The sequence below is a fragment of the Aquarana catesbeiana genome, linkage group LG01 (genome assembly GCF_042186555.1).
Source record: "Aquarana catesbeiana isolate 2022-GZ linkage group LG01, ASM4218655v1, whole genome shotgun sequence".
Lineage (NCBI taxonomy): Eukaryota > Metazoa > Chordata > Amphibia > Anura > Ranidae > Aquarana > Aquarana catesbeiana.
The window spans coordinates 823,797,598-823,815,556 of record NC_133324.1 but is presented as its reverse complement, the minus strand read 5'-3'; the positions used below and the strand labels follow the sequence as shown (position 1 = coordinate 823,815,556).

Here is a 17,959-nt window from a genome sequence, read left to right as displayed (position 1 = left end):
AAAGATTGCTTTTCCAGAATTGGTCTTGCTTTTTTAGATTTTTTTTTTTAGATGTCTAATCTGGCTTTTCTATTCTTCAGGCTTATGAATGGTTTGCACCTTGTGGTGAACCCTCTGTATTTGCTCTCGTGAAGTCTTCTCTTGATTGTGGACTTTGACAATGATACGCCCACCTCCTGGAGAGTGTCCTTCACTTGTCTGGATGTTATGAATGGCTTTTTGTTTACCATAGAGAGGATCCTGCGATCATCCACCACTGTTGTCTTCCGTGGATGTCCAGGCCTTTTTATGTTGCTGAGCTCACCAGTACGTTCTTTCCTCAGAATTTACCAAACTGTTGATTTGGCCACTCCTAATATTGCTGCTATCTCTCTGATACATTTGGTTTGATTTTGAAGCCTTACAATGGCTTGTTTCACTTGCATGGACAGCTCCTTCGCATGCATGATGTAGGTTCACAGCAATAGAATCCAAATGCAAATACCACACTTAAAGCACACACGATGCGAAAATTGGAAGTAAAACTTTGTACAACGCTCCATCTGCTGATTTTCAGATCGTTAGTACGGTCCTTTCGACAGCCGATTCCGTTTTTTCGTCAGACAAAAGCTGGATGTGCAGACTATAACATATTTGTCGTCTGTGAACTCAATGTCCGATTTTTGTTTAATTAGTATGGTTTTCGTACGTAAGCGGAAGACTACGCATGCTCAGAAACGAAAGAATACATACAAAACTAGTCAACACATTACATCACTTATGAAGTTGTATTCTGTCATACCAGGATTTTTGTATGGTGAGCCTCTTCACTTTCAGCATGCAACAAAAAACAGACGTTTGGTCATCCGAAAATCTGATTGTGTGTACAAGGCTTTGGTATCAACTCCTGACCTTTTACCTGCTTAATTAAGGAAGAAATAACGAAGAAGTAACCCACACCTGGACATGAAACAGCTTCTGATTCAATTGCCCAATTACTTTTGGTCCCTTGAAAAAGGGGGGATGGCTATTCTTAAGAGCTGTAATTCCTAAACCCTTCCTCTGATTTAAATGTACACACCCTCAAATTAAATCCGATAGTGTGCACTTTCAAAGTCCATATCCATTATATAACTATAGTTTGAATAGGTTTTGATAAATACCTGAAAAAATCAAAAATTGAGCCTGTGTCCAAATATATATGGACCTAACTGTATGTTTAGGGGTATTAACTAATCTTCAGGCTCAAAATGATTTTTTTTTAAATGTGTGCCACAAAAAAAAAAAGGCTCTGGCAGCAAACAGGTTAAAGGGCTGAAGGTGGATTGCTTTTCAGTACAGGCGCTGATATTGCTGCCTTCTGAATGTGTATTTTTTTAGCTTATGTTCACACCAGGACAGCTGCAGCATGATGCATTTTTTAGTGTGTTCTTGTACTGCAACATTGTGCACTGTCGATGTGTTTTTCTGTAGGAGGCTGAATTTTATACACAAAATTCTGCTTTGAAGGCACAATGCATGTATGTGCGATTTACATGCTATATACATTTGCTCCCGATGAAGGCTATGAGGGGGGGGAGGGGAGCACTGCATGTGCACCAAACTAGTGCCTGCACCTTTTCACAAATGTACTGCATTGACGTGAATGGGCACCACAGAGAAGATTTCGATTTCCACTATCATGCAGTGCAGCTAATGCAGGAGAAAATGTACCGAGCCACAAAGCAAAGCCTAGTATTTGGCTCACATCACTATTGCAGTGGATCTCCATTCACTTAAGTGATTTTGAATGACAATACACACACATTGGAGGCAACTGCTGCTGGTGAACAGTTTAAACTCAGGACAACACAACCCAAACCTAACACAGCATGCTGAGGAGGGGGATTCCAACCAGCCAATCACTGCCCTTCTTCCACAGAACAGCACATGACCAGCACAGCGAACCTCGTGTCACGCTTGGACTCTCGCGATACTTCATTTCCTTTATCAGACTGTGGGCGGAAGTCGCCCTTCCTTTCCTTACTGAGCGCGAGGTGAGTTGGTGTGCGGAGGAGTGTGCTAGTGCGGCTATCATAGAGTATCCATGGTGTGCAAGATAGGCTCCGTGCAGGTCAGGCAGCCCGAGTCCTCCTCTGTAGATAAAACTACAAGTGGCGGTGTGTGAGAGAGTAATAGTACAGTGGACGGGGGTCACACTCCTAGGGCTGTCAGTAGCCCAGTGAGCTGCATGGCTGGGCTTTACATTGGAGAAGCTGGCTCTGTATAAATATATAAATAACGCTGGTGTGCTGGGCTCTGTTCATACAGATGTAATATTTTCATACATGTAAAACTCCAGAGATATATATGGAAATTACTTGGAACCCACCTGGTCCCCCCCCCCCCCCCCCTCTGATGCCATAGAGAATAAAATGGTGGGTGTTGCATTTTTGTTACTTGTGTATTGGGTTTTTATTTTTTTTTATGTAACAATTAGACCTTTAAAAAAGTAAAAGGAGCTTTGTGGTGCTTTGGAAATACTTCCCATTCATTTCAATGGATGGGGGTGTTTTTGAGGTGCTGCCCCTAAGATGCTGCTTGCGGGACTTTTTGCACCGCTGCAGTGTGAAAGCATCCATTGAAATGAATAGGATACAGTTTCCAGGCGCTATTTTTAGTGCAAAAGCGCCAGTGTGTAAGGGGTCTTGGAGATACACAGGTCTGGTACTAGAATGATTGCTCTCGCTCTGATTTTGGTACCTCACATGTGGTGTGACTGCGGTTTATGTGCGAAGACAGGGACTATAAAAGCATGTGATCGCATGGACAGCGACCAGTACTCTTTAGACACCACATCTCTCCTGTCCTTAAAAGCATTGGATCAAACCAAGGTCTGTTTGATCCATTGCTTTCCCAAGCCAGTAATGACCTGTTCTCAGGCAAAACTGGAAGTGATAAAAATCCACATCACTTAGGTGTCTGAGACCTTGGTGGTGATCAGGGATGTTCTGCTTCTCGATCCTCCCAATGGTCAGCCGGCTGCATTCCTGGGCTCCCCGATGGGATATCCCTTCTGCTATCTGCAAAAGCGAGCCAGCCACTAATTGGCTGCAAGCTTCAACCCGGTATAACAACTTCAACCCTGCAATGTAGAGAGGCTGAAGGAGTTAAAGCAGTATCTGCCTGACATTTTTATTTATTTCAGGTACTTGTATAGCGCCATCAATTTACGCAGCGCTTTTACATTATACATTCACATCAGTCCCTACCCTCAAGGAGCTTACAATCTAAGGTCCCTAACTCACATTCATACATACTAGGGACAATTTAGACAGGATCCAATTAACCTATCAGCATGTCTTTGGAGTGTGGGAGGAAACCGGAGTACCCGGAGGAAACCCACGCAGGCACAGGGAGAACATGCAAACTCCAGGCAGGTAGTGTTGTGGTCGGGATTCGAACCATTGACCCTCCTTACTGCTAGGCGAGAGTGCTATCCACTACACCACTGTGCCACCCAGTCATTTGACATTTGGGTAGCGATGCACTAAAATTTTGGCTGCTGAAACCTATCAGCTGAGAATGATTTCTGTATTTTGCCAATAGAGATAAAGGTGGCAAAAACGCCCACAATTTTACTGTGCTTATGGTGTGGGGTTTTTTTTTTCATTGGACATGTGGCACAAAAACGTAACAGGTGTTATTGCCTTCTTGCTGCAATAACGGTGAGGTGCATTTTTTTAACAATGTAACAAGATTTTTAACACCACAATGGAAGCGCAACAGACCAGTGTGAAGACCTACATAGACTTTAAAGGGATGCATTTTTCTTGCGCTAAAGGTGTCGCTAATGGGCGATGATGATTCATATTTAGTCGAATATAATACAATTATAAAATATTTTTAAAATACTTTTTGATTTTTGGCCAAGTGCATCCTAAATTTCCTTTTTTTTTTTCGCACCAGAATTTCCATTTGGTGCACTTCTAAATTCAGGTTCACATGGCATTTATCAGCACCTCCTGAGGGCAGCAACAAAGTCCTTAAAGTATCCACTGCGGAAAGGAGTAGAGACCACTTTAGTTAGGCCTCTCGTGCACACTGGGGGTATGCTCAGCTCTTCTGAGTGCCTTTCTCAGGGCAGAAGAAAAAGCATTAAAAATGCACATAAGGCCATTTTTCAGGCACATCAATCATTTGGGTGTTCATTACTTTGGTCAGAATATAAATTTACTATGGCCGTTGAAATGAATACTCAAGCTGTAAACTTGCTTTAAGCATGTTGGGTTTTTTTCCTCTGCCCAGGTGCTCCTTTCCTGCCTTTAACCGCCTATGTATACATGAACAAATATGCTAACAGTGGGGTGTTTAGAGGCAGAAAGTCTAAAATAGCATTTTTAGCTGCAGTGTGCATGAGGTGTTTATGGTAAAGGTCTGCTTTAATGAATGGAGCTGCACACAACTGCCATGGCATATCACCTGTTCCCACGTTGTATAGGTGTGAATGGAGCCTTAGGCCAAACATACAAGGTTTGAGTCTCTGCAGGAAACAGATGAGATTCGAACCATTAATGGGCATGCTTGATTGGACCAAGTTGATTGACTAACTTGGGTACAACCAGCCTGCCCGATTCACTTTGATTATTGCGAGCGGCTGCTAGCGATAATCACTGTCTTCTCCGAGTGGGGATTGCTTCCTCTGTCAGCGGTGTCTGTGCTGATGGGGGAATTGTGCAATTTTCTTGCAAACCGTGGGTGCAGGAAAGAAATTCAATCTGCAGCCTGCCTGTGTCACAACTTTTTTCTAAAGTAGAAATGTTGGCACGTATTTCAGGGATGGCAGTTGGTCAGAAAAAAAATGCGTAGCATGTGTTAGTATTTTTTTAGGGTGCTCTGTGTTCCGGAACCATCACTTAGGTTCAGTCCAGCAGTGGAAAATATGGTGAATTGGAGTTAAATTGGGCTGTGGGACCATATAGGTTGAGCTACATTTGGGTCATATGTGGTAAATCTGTAGTGCGATGCATTTTATTGTTGTGGAATGAGTGGTTTGATGAAAACCAGGCCAGAGGTGCAGCAGGCTGGATTGTTAATGCACAAAAACTTAAACATAAGTGTGGGAATGTATTGTGCACAAATAGTAAATTAAATCTCCAGCTTAGTTGTCGCCCCTTCATTGCCCATTCAAAGCCACTCATGCTTTGTAATGGCTAACACAGGGGGGCAGAGCATTTTCCTCTCTAAAACGCAGTTTGGAGACTCGCACCCTCCTCTCTGTATCCTGTCGTGAGGTACATCTCTGCTGATTTAGTTAGCAGAATATGCATTTTTTTTTTATTACAAAATAAGTGAGGTTGAAAAAAGACAAGTCCAACCTATGTGTGATTATATGTCAGTATTACATTGTATATCCCTGTATGTTGTGGTCGTTCAGGTGCTCATCTAATAGTTTTTTTTTTTTTAAACTATCACTACTCCCCACTGAGACCACCGCCTGTGGAAGGGAATTCCACATCCTTGCCGCTCGGAGTGAAGAACCCTCTATGTAGTTTAAGGTTAAACCTCTTTTCTTTAATGAGTGGCCACGTGTCTTGTTAAACTCCCTTCCGTGAAAAGTTTTATCCATATTGTGGGGTCACCAGTACAGTATTTGTATATTGAAATCATATCCCCTCTCAAGCGTCTCTCCAGAGAGAATAAGTTCAATGCAGTCACAACCTTTCCTCATAACTAATATCCTCCAGACCCTTTATTAGCTTTGTTGCCCTTCTTTGTACTCGCTCCATTTCCAGTACATCCTTCCTGAGGACTGGTGCCCAGAACTGGACAGCATACTCTAGGTGCGGCTAGACCAGAGTCTTGTAGAGCGGGAGAATTATTTTATCTCTGGAGTTGATCCCCTTAATGCATGCCAATATTCTGTTTGCTTTGCTAGCAGCAGCTTGGCATTGCATGCCATTGCTGAGCCTATCATCTACTAAAACCCCCAGGTCCTTTTCCATCCTAGATCCCCCCCAGAGTTTCTCGCCCCAGTGTATAGATTGCATTCATATTTTTGCAACCCAAATGCATTATTTTACATTTTTCTACATTGAACCTCATTTTCCATGTAGTTGCCCAACCCATTAAGTCAGATCTTTTTGCAAGGTTTCCATATCCTGCGGAGAAGTTTTTGCCCTGCTTAGCTTAGTATCGTCTGCAAATACAGAGATTGAACGGTTTACCCCATCCTCCAGGGCATTTATGAATAAAATAACTAGGATTGGTCCCAGCACAGAATGCTGGGGGACCCCACTACCCACCCCTGACCATTCCAAGTACTCCCCATTTATCACCACCCTCTGAACTAGCCCTTGTAGCCAGTTTTCAGTCCATGTACTCACCCTAACTCGCCTCAAACGTTTATGGGGAACTGTGTCAAATGCTTTTGCAAAATCCAGATACACCACGTCTACGTGAAGACTGAGAAGAATAAATTCAGTACCCTCGCCATCTCCCTATCCTTTAACCAGATGTCTCTCCTCATTCTTTATGGGGCCAATATGGTCTGTCCTCCCTTATTTACTGTTTACATAAAGAATTTCTTGGATTTTTTTTTTTTTTTTTTGCTCTCCTCTGCCATGTCTTTTGTGTTCTATCCTAGCAGCCCTAAGTGCACCCTTACATTTCTTGTTGCATTCTTTATAAAGTCTGAATGCTGATGATGATCCCTAAACCTTGTGTTTTGTTTTTTTTTTTTTGTTTTTTTTTTTTAAGGCCTTCTCATTTGCTTTTAAATGGATTTTTACATTGGAGTTAAGCCATCCAGGACTTTTGTTCGCTCTTTTAAATGTATTCCCCATTGGCTAGTGCCCTTATTTAATATGCTCTTAAAGCAAACCCATCTCTCCTGTGTTCTTTGTTCCTAAGATTTTATCCCAATTCATGCCTTCTTACAAGGTTCATAGTTTAGGGAAGTTGGCTCTTTTGAAATTCAGTGTCTTTGTATTCAACTTATGTTTCCTATTTGTGTAATTTATACTGAAGCCAATTGACCTGTGATCACGGTTTCCTAAATTGCCCTGGGAAATATTCCTCAGGAAGTGACCCTTCAAACAATGCCAGTCTACCTGGTCGGTCTTCACACTGGTTCCTCCTGCTGGCCTTCTGAATCCTATGGTTTCTTGTAATGGTATGGAGGTCAGCAGAAGTAAGGGTTGGGTAGGTGGACACTTATGTTTGGTTTTCCAGTGGAATTTGAATGGGCCAGTGTTGATTGTTAGGCCTCGTGCACACTGGATGTTATAAAAAAAAAAGCTAGTAACGTTATCTGAAGAAAGCTGTAGGGAGTTATTTCAGTTTTTTTGCTGTAGTGTGTTTAGCTATTTTTTTTGTTAAGACTATACTCCCATAAAAGCTTAATGCTCAAACTGAAACACCGAATAGCTGCATTTTAAAGCAGTTTTCAGCTTTTTTTTCATAGTTGGAGTGTTTTTACAGCTAAAACTCCTCAAAACACAGTAGTTCTGTTTTTTTTTTTCTTAGCCAGAAAATGCTCCTGCCAAAAACTAACAGCCTATGTGTGCCTGGACACATAGGATAACATGCTGGGGAGTTTATTAACTGCAGAAAAAAATGTCTGAAGCCAAAAACAGCTGTAAAAACGTCCAGTGTGCATGAGGCCTAAAGTACAATACAGTCTTAGTTTACAGGTATATCTTGGTTCTTAGTGATAGGGTCACTTTAGGCATGCTTGGTGCCTGATCCAAAAACAATATTGTTGCCCATATCTCCCAAACGTCATGTTTTGACGGCCAATTCAAATTGCACTTTATGGCATCCTTTTAGTTGGATGGCTTTGTCAAATATATCTTTGGTTAAATGTCTGGGTCTATAGTGGAATCCTTTTTTTTTTTTTTTTTTTTTTTTCTCTGTTGCCTAATTAAAACTTATCGCTCCAAACTGTAAAATGATCTACACAATATGTTAGCAAGTTGTTAGGCCTGAGCATGATTGAGGGAGTGATGACCGTTCCCTCTAGCATCAAACCACAGCTAATACTTGGGATTTAGTGCGATTTCTGAAGAGGGGGGCGGTAGTAGAGAACTGGCAGCGTGGGCATTAGTGAGTTAGAGTCATGTTCTGAATGGGCAAGGAGATGGTCTCTAATATAAGATGCTATGTGCACCGAAGCTGAGCCGAATAGGGTTTTTTTTTCCTTTTTCCTGCATGAATATTGGCAGGTGGCTGTAACACAGCATTTGTTTTATAGTGCATGAGCTGTTGCCTTTGTCCATTTTTTGGAACGGCTTGTAGACAGGAACACATCTCTAACAGGTAATCTTGTATATTTCAATAGAGTACTAGTTGTGACAATGTGTACTTTTTGAAAATGACTTGTTTAAGCCATAATACTATGCTACTTTGTAAATACATTTTGCTAATACTAAATGCAAAAGTTAGAAATATTAGCATGAAGAATTCTCTGTATAAAAAGGGCCTCATGTTTCTGTGTATTAAATGCATTTCTTTCTCTTGAAGGATTAGTGCCAAACATGCTTGGTGTTTCATCAGTGTATAATCACTTGGGGGTCCATGTACATCTGACTGGACAATCGAAAATGGTACGTAAGCTTGCCCATTATCATTGAGTGGTCAATCTATAGTAAATGCTATTGCAAAACCTCTTGTGCCCATGTTAACTCAAATGTAACATTGTTTTGCGGTTTGTCTATCCACAAAGGGGTTATGAATGGAGTCCAGGGTATGTGCATGTGGTACTGAAGTTTTAACATCCAAATTCCTGGCTGAAATATCTTGCAATCCTTTTGCATGTATTTTTAGGCGCCGTTCACACTTGTGTGAATTGTCATGTGACTTTTGGAACAAAGTTGCATGACGGTTCTCAGCCCATTCAATGAAACTTGTACAAATCCATGCAACAAAGTCACAGCAACATTGAAAAGGTTCCTGCACTACTTTAATGCGACTGGAGTGCCAGAGTGTAAAAGTTGCAGTAAAGTCAGTTGAAATGGTGCGATTTAGTAATCACAATTGTGAATGGAGCCTTATTTGTGTGCACAAATTCTAGCTCCCATAATGCAAGGATGGGAGGAGTAGGCATAGCAGCAACTGTACTGTTGCAAAGATCAGAAGGATCAGCTTTGGACTCCCAGGAGTACTATAAATCTCTCAAATATAAATGACATCCAGGAGATGTCATGCACCCCATGGAATTAACTCATAGCGTGCCTTCAGTTTTTCCAAAGAAGCTGAATTCCTGGAATTCGGCTTTGAAGTGGTTTTTAAAGGAAAGACCTTTTTTTACCTTCATGTATTGCATGAAGGTATAAAATGTCCCAGCGTTTGTATCACCCCCTCCCCTCCATAAATACAGTACTTAATTGAGTTCTGTCTCGATCTGGTGCTGTGGCCATCTGCAGCAGCTCTCCTCACAGGACCTGGAAGCAGCACTGGGACCCATTGGCGGCTGCTGCCATCAATCAAATTATGTGAGGGAGTGGGGCCAAGCCAGTGTCAAATGGACGCACACAGCCTGGCTCAGGAGCGAGCTTGCAGCTGCACTGCCATAGGAAGCGGCTTCCTATGGTGGTGCCCTAGAAGAGGTCTACACAGAGCAGGTATTTATAACACTAGTTTAAAAATTGTCTACAACCTCTAACGTTTACCACCAAGAGCTTAACTGATTACTGCAAACAGACCTCTGTATTTGGTATCTGAATGCAGCAAGGTCCCTTTTTAGGTGTATATACTCCTACTGTGACATAACATACTAACAGAAGCTGCCAGTGAGGTTTGCATTAAAACGGTTATAGTAGAAGCTTTTCCTTCTACAGCAAGTGGATTCATGCTCATTTTGCTGAGAACAGAAACTTCCATGGTCTGCAATCATGTTAAATTATTTAAAGGTGGTAGTTGCCTATGAGGCCTAAATTGGCCCTATTGGGTCTTTATTGCCTGTAATATTTTGTTGGTTGATCATTAACTTATTCTAGCATTTTGTTACTTTTTTTCTCTGTAGGTACAAGAGAGTAGGTCACCTACGGAAAAAGCTTCTAAAAACAGAAATTGCTTGGCTACATGAAAATGATGTACAACTTCAGGAAAAATATAACCAGTCCTCCAGTCAGCGGAAGAAATAAAAGCTGGGCTCTTCTGTTTTTGGAATATTGATGGAAGATGGTTCTGCTGAATTAGGCACTGCCTGGTGATCACTTGCTGTCTAAGTTGGGGGCAGACAGCACTGATGTCTGAAACAAAACCTGTTGGTATGTATTGGTGAAGCTTCATATGCTGATTGGATATAGTGGATGCAGCAGTTTGGGTGATTTTTAGCTAGATGCAGTTGAGGTGGAAATAAGTGACCTCTACCTGTGAGTTGAAGGCAGTGTGGGGTTTGGGTACTGAATGCAGCTTTCCAAATCGGAAGCAACTTGCTGTCCACAAGCAGTATGCAAGGCCTTGCCTGTGGGTTTTTTTTTGTAAAATACTATTTTTAGTATTGATTGTTAATATAAAATGTAGTATCCACATGTGCCTCCCCCATCAGATTTGACCATTTACTTCAGAAAGCTTAAATCTGATATCTGGTCTCTTAATTACATGAGAACAGATCTGTTGCACTACACCAGTCTGCCATAACACTATGACCACCCTCATAATGAATAGGTGCCCATTTTGGCTCCAGAACAGCTGGTCCATCAAGATGGACTCCAAAGTAACATCCACACAAAGGGTTGGACCCAGGTTTTACCCAGCTGAACACTGGTTGAAGCATTGCACTTTTCTTCTTCCCATAGTGCACTCTGGTGCCATCTCTTCCCCAGGTAAGCAATGCACCCGGCCATCCACATGATTCAAAACGTGATTCATCTGACCAGGCCACCATCCATTGCTCCATGGTTCAGTTCTGGTGCTCATGTGCCTGATGTGTGCACGGGTCAGCATGGCCACCCTGACTGATCTGCGGCTACGCACAACAAACTTCAATGCACTGTTGTGACACATTTCTGTCAGAACCAGCCTTAACCACCTAGACAATCTGAGCTACAGTAGCTCTTTTGTATCAAACTACACTGCAGCCTTCGGTCACTGCATAGCATTGGCTACCCATGACCCTGTCTGGTTTTTCTTTGTCCATTTTTGATAGTTTTGGACTACTGCAGACTGGGAACATCCCACAAGGGCTGCAGTTTTGGAGTTGCTGTAACCCAGTTGTCCAGCCATTACAGTTTGGCTCTTGTCAATCGCTCAAATTCTTACGCTTGACCAATTTTTTTTTTATGCTTTCAACACCAACTTGAGGGACATGTTCACTTGATCACCAATATATTATACAGGATTTATATAGCGCCAATAGTTTGCGCAGAGCTTTACAAAATTAAGGCAGAAGTTGGTTACAATACAATTTTGGTACAAGAGGAATCGGCGGGCCATGGTCATTGAAGCTTACAATCTCTGACAGTCTTTCAGGTGCCATTGTAATAAAATATTCAGTATTCACTTGTCAGTGGTCAAAATGTTATGGATGATTGGTGTAGATCCACTATAAATGTATTTTAAACAAGTCTTGGATCCCTTGGCAGTGTTTCTCTAGCCAAACTGTTTGGGTACAGTAAAGAGTGGTTGCAACCTTTCCATGTTGGGGAGGATGGTTTCCTAGACAGGAAGTTTCTCCCAAAAACAAATTGCAACGCTCACACATGGTGCAAAAAATATTAAATGAATAAGTGGTAACAATTCATTGTTGAATGAATGTCCATATATAATGGTGAACGATGTGTGCCAATCGATAAAGTGCAATAATGCTCCCAAATTCACATTTGTGCCACACCCGCTCCTGTGTCCCCACTCACCGGATGGAATGGACCCCTAGCTTTTCAGTCTAGGAGTCGTTCAGGCTTAAGTTGGCCAGGGTTGGCAGATTCACTTCAGGATGCATAGAAGATCTCCCATGTCAGTCATACGTGGATAATGGTGCCCAAAAAGAGATAAAAGGGAGCCTAATAGTGAAGTACCATTTGGCAATTGTTTTATTGTGCAAATTAAAGATGTGTACTTACAAAAAGGTAAAATCAAGCATGTTAATGGCAAGAGATTACAAAAGGAAGTGCTGCTGGTAGTGTGCGTTCCACCGACAACCGGAAATTATGTCGTTTGGACTCGATGCTGGAAATTGCTTCAACTGGTGCAGTTTCCAGTTTCGAGTCCAAACAACTTCATTTCCGGATGTTGGTGGAACGCACTCCACCAGCGGCGCTTCCTTTTGTAATCTGTTGCCATTACATGCTTGATTTTACCTACCTTTTTGTAAGTACACATTTTTAATTTGCACAATAAAATGATTGCCAAACAGTACTTAACTATTGGGCTTCTCTTTTTGGGCACTATTATCCACATAGGACTGATTATATGAGAAATCTTCTATGCATCCTGAAGTGAATCTGCCATCCCTGGCCAACTTTTTCAGTCTAGGAGTCATACGAGCTTAAAATCTAGGGGTCCATTCCATCCAGTGAGTGGGGACACAGGAGGGGGTGTGGTGCACCTTGAATTTTGGAGCACTATTGCACTTTATCGATTGGAACACATCGTTCACTATTACATGGTCATTCACTCAATGATTGTTTCCACTTATGTATTGGTTTTTGCACTATTGTGAGCACTGTACTTTTTCAACTTGTCAAGTGTGTAGGTATGTAGTTTTTTGTTTAATTTTCTCCCAAAAACATGACTAAGTGCTTTTAATCTACTTTACAGAAACAAAAAATGCAACTGATACTGTACTTAAACTTTTTTATATAAATGTAATATCTCAATTATGAACATCCCCTTTTCAGCTTTGCCCACTTTAAGGTGTCCTGTTCTTTAAGTGGCCAACACAGGGGGGTATAATAAAGCTCTCTAAAACTCAAAGTAAAAATCGTAAGTGTTTGCTTTGAATCCTGTCGGGAGCAACAGATTTAAAGTAAATTCTTCGTTCATGATGTGCTTTGAAACTAACTTTGGTTGAATTGTTTGTTGCAGAGACTTCAAAATGGGTGCAGACCTTCGTGATTCCTGTGTTTTTTGCTTCATGTCCTTGGATTTTTTTTATTTGGCAAGAACTGATGAAGAATCTTTGTCTTGGAAGGAATGTTTTTCTGGGGACCTCCATTGGCTAGATTCCTGGGTCACAAGAATGCTTGTATGTGAAGCTTAAAATAAAGATCAAGCACTCAATGAACATCACTTGTGTTGTGTGATTTCTAGATGGACAGCTGCTCTTTAAAACGTCTGAATAGGAGCATGCTCCCGTAAATCCTTTCCCCATTCCTATGCTGTTCCCCGCAATCTCTTTGGTGGCCTTTTCTAAATCGGCAACACAATTCCATCCCCAGCAATAATGGCACAATAAAGTGTTAACATGTATATTTCTCAGAAAAGTATTGCAGTAACACATGTTTTGCTATACACATGTTTATTCCCTTTGTGTGTATTGGAACAAAACAAAAGGAGGAAAAAAAGCAAATTGGACATAATGTCACAACTCCAAAAATGGGCTGGTCAAGAGTCTTGGCACCCTTAACTTAATTGGTTGCACACCTTTTGGAAAAAATAACTGAAATCAGTTGTTTCCTATAACCATCAATAAGCTTCTTACACCTCTCACCTGGAATTTTGGACCACTCTTCCTTTGCAGACTGCTCCAGGTCTCTTATTGGAAGGGTGCCTTTTCCCAACAGCAATTTTAAGATCTCTCCACAGGTGTTCAATGGGATTTAGATCTGGACTCATTGCTGGCCACTTTAGAACTCTCCAGTGCTTTGTTGCCATCCATTTCTGGGTGCTTTTTGACATATGCTTGGGGTCATTGTCCCGCAGGAAGACCCAAGATCTCAGACGCAAACCCAGCTTTCTGACACTGGGTTCTACAGTGCGACCCAAAATCCTTTGGTAATCTTCAGATTTCATAATGACTTGCACACATTCAAGGCACCCAGTGTCAGAGGCAGCAAAACAACCCCAAAACCTCATTGAACCTCCACCATATTTCACTGTAGGTACTGTGTTCTTTTCTTTGTAGGCCTCATTCTGTTTTCAGTAAACAGAGTGATGTGCTTTACCAAAAAGCTCTAACTTGGTCTCCTCTGTTTTTCCCAGAAGGATTTTGGCTTACTCAAGTACATTTTGGCAAATTGTAGTCTTGCTTTTTTATGTCTGTCAGCGGTGGGGTCCTCCTGGGTCTCCTGCCATAGTGTTTTTTTTTTTTTTTCTTTTAAATGTCAACGGATAGTTCGTGCTGACACTGATGCTCCCTGAGCCTGCAGGACAGCTTGAATTTCTTTGGAACTTGTTTGGGGCTTCTTATCCACCATCCGGACTATCCTGCGTTGTAACCTTTCATCAATTTTTCTCTTCCGTCCACGCCCAGAGAGATTGGCTACAGTGCCATGGGTTGCAAACTTCTTGATGTTGTGCACTGTGGACAAAGGCAAATCTAGATCTCTGGAGATGGACTTGTATCCTTGAGATTGTTATTGTTCCACAATTTTGGTTCTCAAGTCCTCAGTTCTCTTCTTTCTGTTGCCCATGCTTAGTGTGGCACACACAATGCAAAGACTAAGTGAACTTCTCTCCTTTTTATCTGCTTTCAGGTGTGATTTTTTTTATATTGCCCACACCTGTTACTTGCCCCAGGTGAGTTTAAAGGAGCATCACATGCTTGAAACAATCTTATCCACTATTTTGAAAGGGTGCCAAGAATTTTGACCAGCCCATTTTTGGAGTTGTGACATTATGTCCAATATGTAGTATACAGCTTTTTTTTTTTTTTTTCTATTTTAAAGTTGCCCTTCTATTTGTCAAAGCCTTTGGCTCCTCCTGTAGCCTGAGTCCCTGTGTGAAAAGGAAGTGGGGGGGACTGGATGCAACCGTGCTGGATCTCTTCTCCCCTCTTTCCCATCAAACAGGTAAGGGGAGGACAAAAAGCTTTAACATGGAATGCATTAAAGCGGGGGTCCACCTATCTTTTTTTTTTTTTTTTTGAGTTCATTCACAAACTTTTCTTCTCAGCATTACATACTCACATATTGTGTGTAATATGTCCGCCTGTGTCAGATTTCGTAGGAAAGAACATATTTTCTCAAGTCATCTTCCAGGACGGCACACCTGAGAGATGAGAGGCTCCTCCCGACAGGAAACACAATCAATCAACAGCTGTTTTAAGTCCACACCCTTCCCCTTGATCCTCAGTTTTTGATTGTTTCTCCCTACACAGCAAAACTGTTTGTTTTTTTCCAAATGACCGAAGCCTGGGGCTGGTGGTCTCCCCCTGGGAGCCAGACCAAATGCCTGGGAAGCCTCTGGGTCTGGCAGGATATATTTAGCCTTCCCGGGGGGTTCCCCTATCCTTTCTTCAGGGGGGGCAGCAAAAACTGGGAAAGCCCCCCTGATAGCTGAAGGCCCCTGGGTACAGTGGTGTACCCAGAACTTCAGGGGCCCTTATCCTGTCTCCCCCCTTACCTGTCCGGGTGTCCGTTCAGACGGGGGTTCTTTCCAGGGGGATTGTATCCCCTGACTTCTGGGCCCCTGGTAGCTCGCGTGGGCTGCTGGGGAGGGCACCGCCTGAACGACCCGCGTTCTTACCCAGAAGGGAAGGCTGAGAGTCAGCAGGAGCAGGCGCCCACATCCTCCTTTCGAGGAGGCACCAATTCACTATGGTAATTGTCTGCCTAAACCACCTCAGATGGGAATGAGGAACGTATGGCATTGCGCCCCCCCCCCCCAATGTGTATATACTGACTGGTACAGTGCAGGACACAGCCTAACCTTGCAGCTCCCTAAAGGGACAGCAGTTGGAGGGGGGGGGGCACTTTGGCGGCTATCCTCCTTGCGTGTGGACCATAAGGATGGAAAAGCAAGCTCGGTGGCTGTGGCAAAAGGGGGAAGACGACAACGGTGAGTCAAAAAATCCCCAATCCCAGCCAGATGGTTTCTGGGCATTTGAGATCATCTCCCCTGGGGTCTGGATTCAAATAGCCCAGAAGCTTTTGCTAAGAACACCAGCCACAGCTCCCTCTTACATCAATGATGCTGTATGGTGGACAAGTGGTGCAAAGGAGCGAATGTGCCTAAACCACCCCAGATTGGAAAGAGGTAGGTAAGGCATTTTTTTTCCCCTTCCACCTATATTTACTGAGTGGTGCAGGGCCTGGGGTCTGCATAACAAAACAGCCCAGAAGCTACTGCTAAAAACCACCAGCCACAGCTCCCTCTTATAGCAGAGACACTGTGGTTATCACAATAGTAGGTTGCCAGCCTCTCCCTACATACCCGGTTGTGGTACATTAGTAGGGGTGAATATAGCAAAGGGGGTGACCTGGTAGAACAAAGAGTTCCTTACTGGCCAGGTATACCACTGAACAAATTATTAATGGTGCAATGGTTGAAGGATTCAGGAGTAAGCTCCCTTGCTCAGCAGGTGCACTAGGTTATCTGGCCCTATTAGCCCAGCTGCTAGGAATCTGAAGTTGCTCCAAGATGCTTAAAAGCTGACCTAACCTTCAACAATGTGGCAGGGACCAAGCTTCTGTGTGGCACAGTAGGGGTTCCCTTGTGACAGATCCTCCTTTTGGGGGTTGCTTGCTATGGGTAACTTTTCATAAGCTCCAACCTCCCACTCCACTCTTACATTGTGGTTATATTTGAATGCAGGGGGTAAGAAAAACCTTTTTGTTGGTTTGGGCTACAGTCCACTCAGTGACAGATCTAAAAGCGATTTACCATAAATCGTTTTCCTATATCCTTTGAATAAGGATTTTCTGTGCAAACATATGCAAGAGCTAGATGGCTATATGATTGCTTGTTTAAGGCCTGCAGGTGGCTATTTACCTCCAGGCTAAATTGGTAACCACCCTTTCTAGGGGTCTTAAATTGGTCTCTAGGGCTGGGCTCATTGAGACTTTAGTTACTAATCAGCCCCACCCGTGTATGAGCTGGCTAGCGTTTGCTCAATCTACGGAGGTAAGGTAGGACAACAGCTACTATAGTAAGGTGTCCAACCATTTTAGGATTGGTTCCTTCACTGGTGGTGAAGGATTAGTATCTACAGCCCAGGCTAGGCCTATGAAATTGCCCCTGTTTGGTTATTTCATAAAGGGATACACCATGACTCCTTGGCTGCTCACCAGTAGACCTCAGTAGTGAAGGTTTGTCCTTGCTGGGGTGTTTGGCACAGCAGAAATACACATTGAGATTTGTGACATCTCTGCTCATAAGGGGTATATTGCTGTACATCAGAAATGCACTGCACTGAAGCTTGTTGGGTGTCCTTTATGTCCTAAAGGTACTGCTTTGTTTGGCTACAGATCAGAAAAATACAACAGGGAAGGTGGTCTGTACTTTCTGGTTTTGTGCCGCACGGCAGAAACGCACATCATTGAGTCTGGTAAAGACATCTCTGCTCATAAGTGTTATATTGCTGCACATCAGACCTACACAAGATTGAGGTCTGTCTGTGGGGGTTTTGTGTCCTGTATTACTGCCTTATTGGTTGCTTATCAGAAAGGCAGCAGGAAAGATTGATGGTCCTGATTTGTCGGGCTCCATAACAGAAGTACAAATTGAACCTGGGCCAGGGGTAGTACATATACTGCCTTTGGTAATCGGTACAGCACCACAAAGTGGCGTCGTGCTGATTCAGACGGTGCTATTAATGGCAATGGCTGCCGATTTTAGGCATGTGATTTGACATGTTGAGTCGCATGCCAAATCGCTTGAAGATGGATGTGCTATCTCTATTCAGAATTGTTAGATTGTTGCACATCAGAGATATACACGACTGAGGTCTGTCTGTGGGTCCTGTATTACTGCCTTATTGGTTGCTTATCAGAAAGGCAGCAGTGAAGATGGATGGTCCTGATTTTGTTGGAAAATACAAAATTGAACCTGTGCCTGCGGTAGTACACATACTGTCATTGGTAATCGGTGCAGCACCACAAAGTGGCCCGTACTGATT

At 42.7% G+C, this 17,959-nt stretch overlaps 1 long non-coding RNA gene and 2 other non-coding genes across 3 annotated transcripts; all 3 read left to right on the top strand.

Annotated features, from left to right (window-relative positions):
* Positions 1–1,959: 1,959 nt before the first annotated feature.
* Positions 1,960–13,186, top strand: LOC141115179 (uncharacterized). Its single transcript, XR_012237019.1, has 4 exons — positions 1,960–2,015; positions 8,482–8,564; positions 9,983–10,229; positions 12,988–13,186. It is a non-coding gene; the product is annotated as an uncharacterized lncRNA (long non-coding RNA).
* LOC141125056 (small nucleolar RNA SNORA26) lies at positions 5,138–5,260 on the top strand. The gene has a single exon (XR_012241354.1). It is a non-coding gene; the product is annotated as a small nucleolar RNA SNORA26 (small nucleolar RNA).
* LOC141125053 (small nucleolar RNA SNORA26) lies at positions 12,803–12,923 on the top strand. Its single transcript, XR_012241353.1, has one exon. It is a non-coding gene; the product is annotated as a small nucleolar RNA SNORA26 (small nucleolar RNA).
* Positions 13,187–17,959: the final 4,773 nt, after the last annotated feature.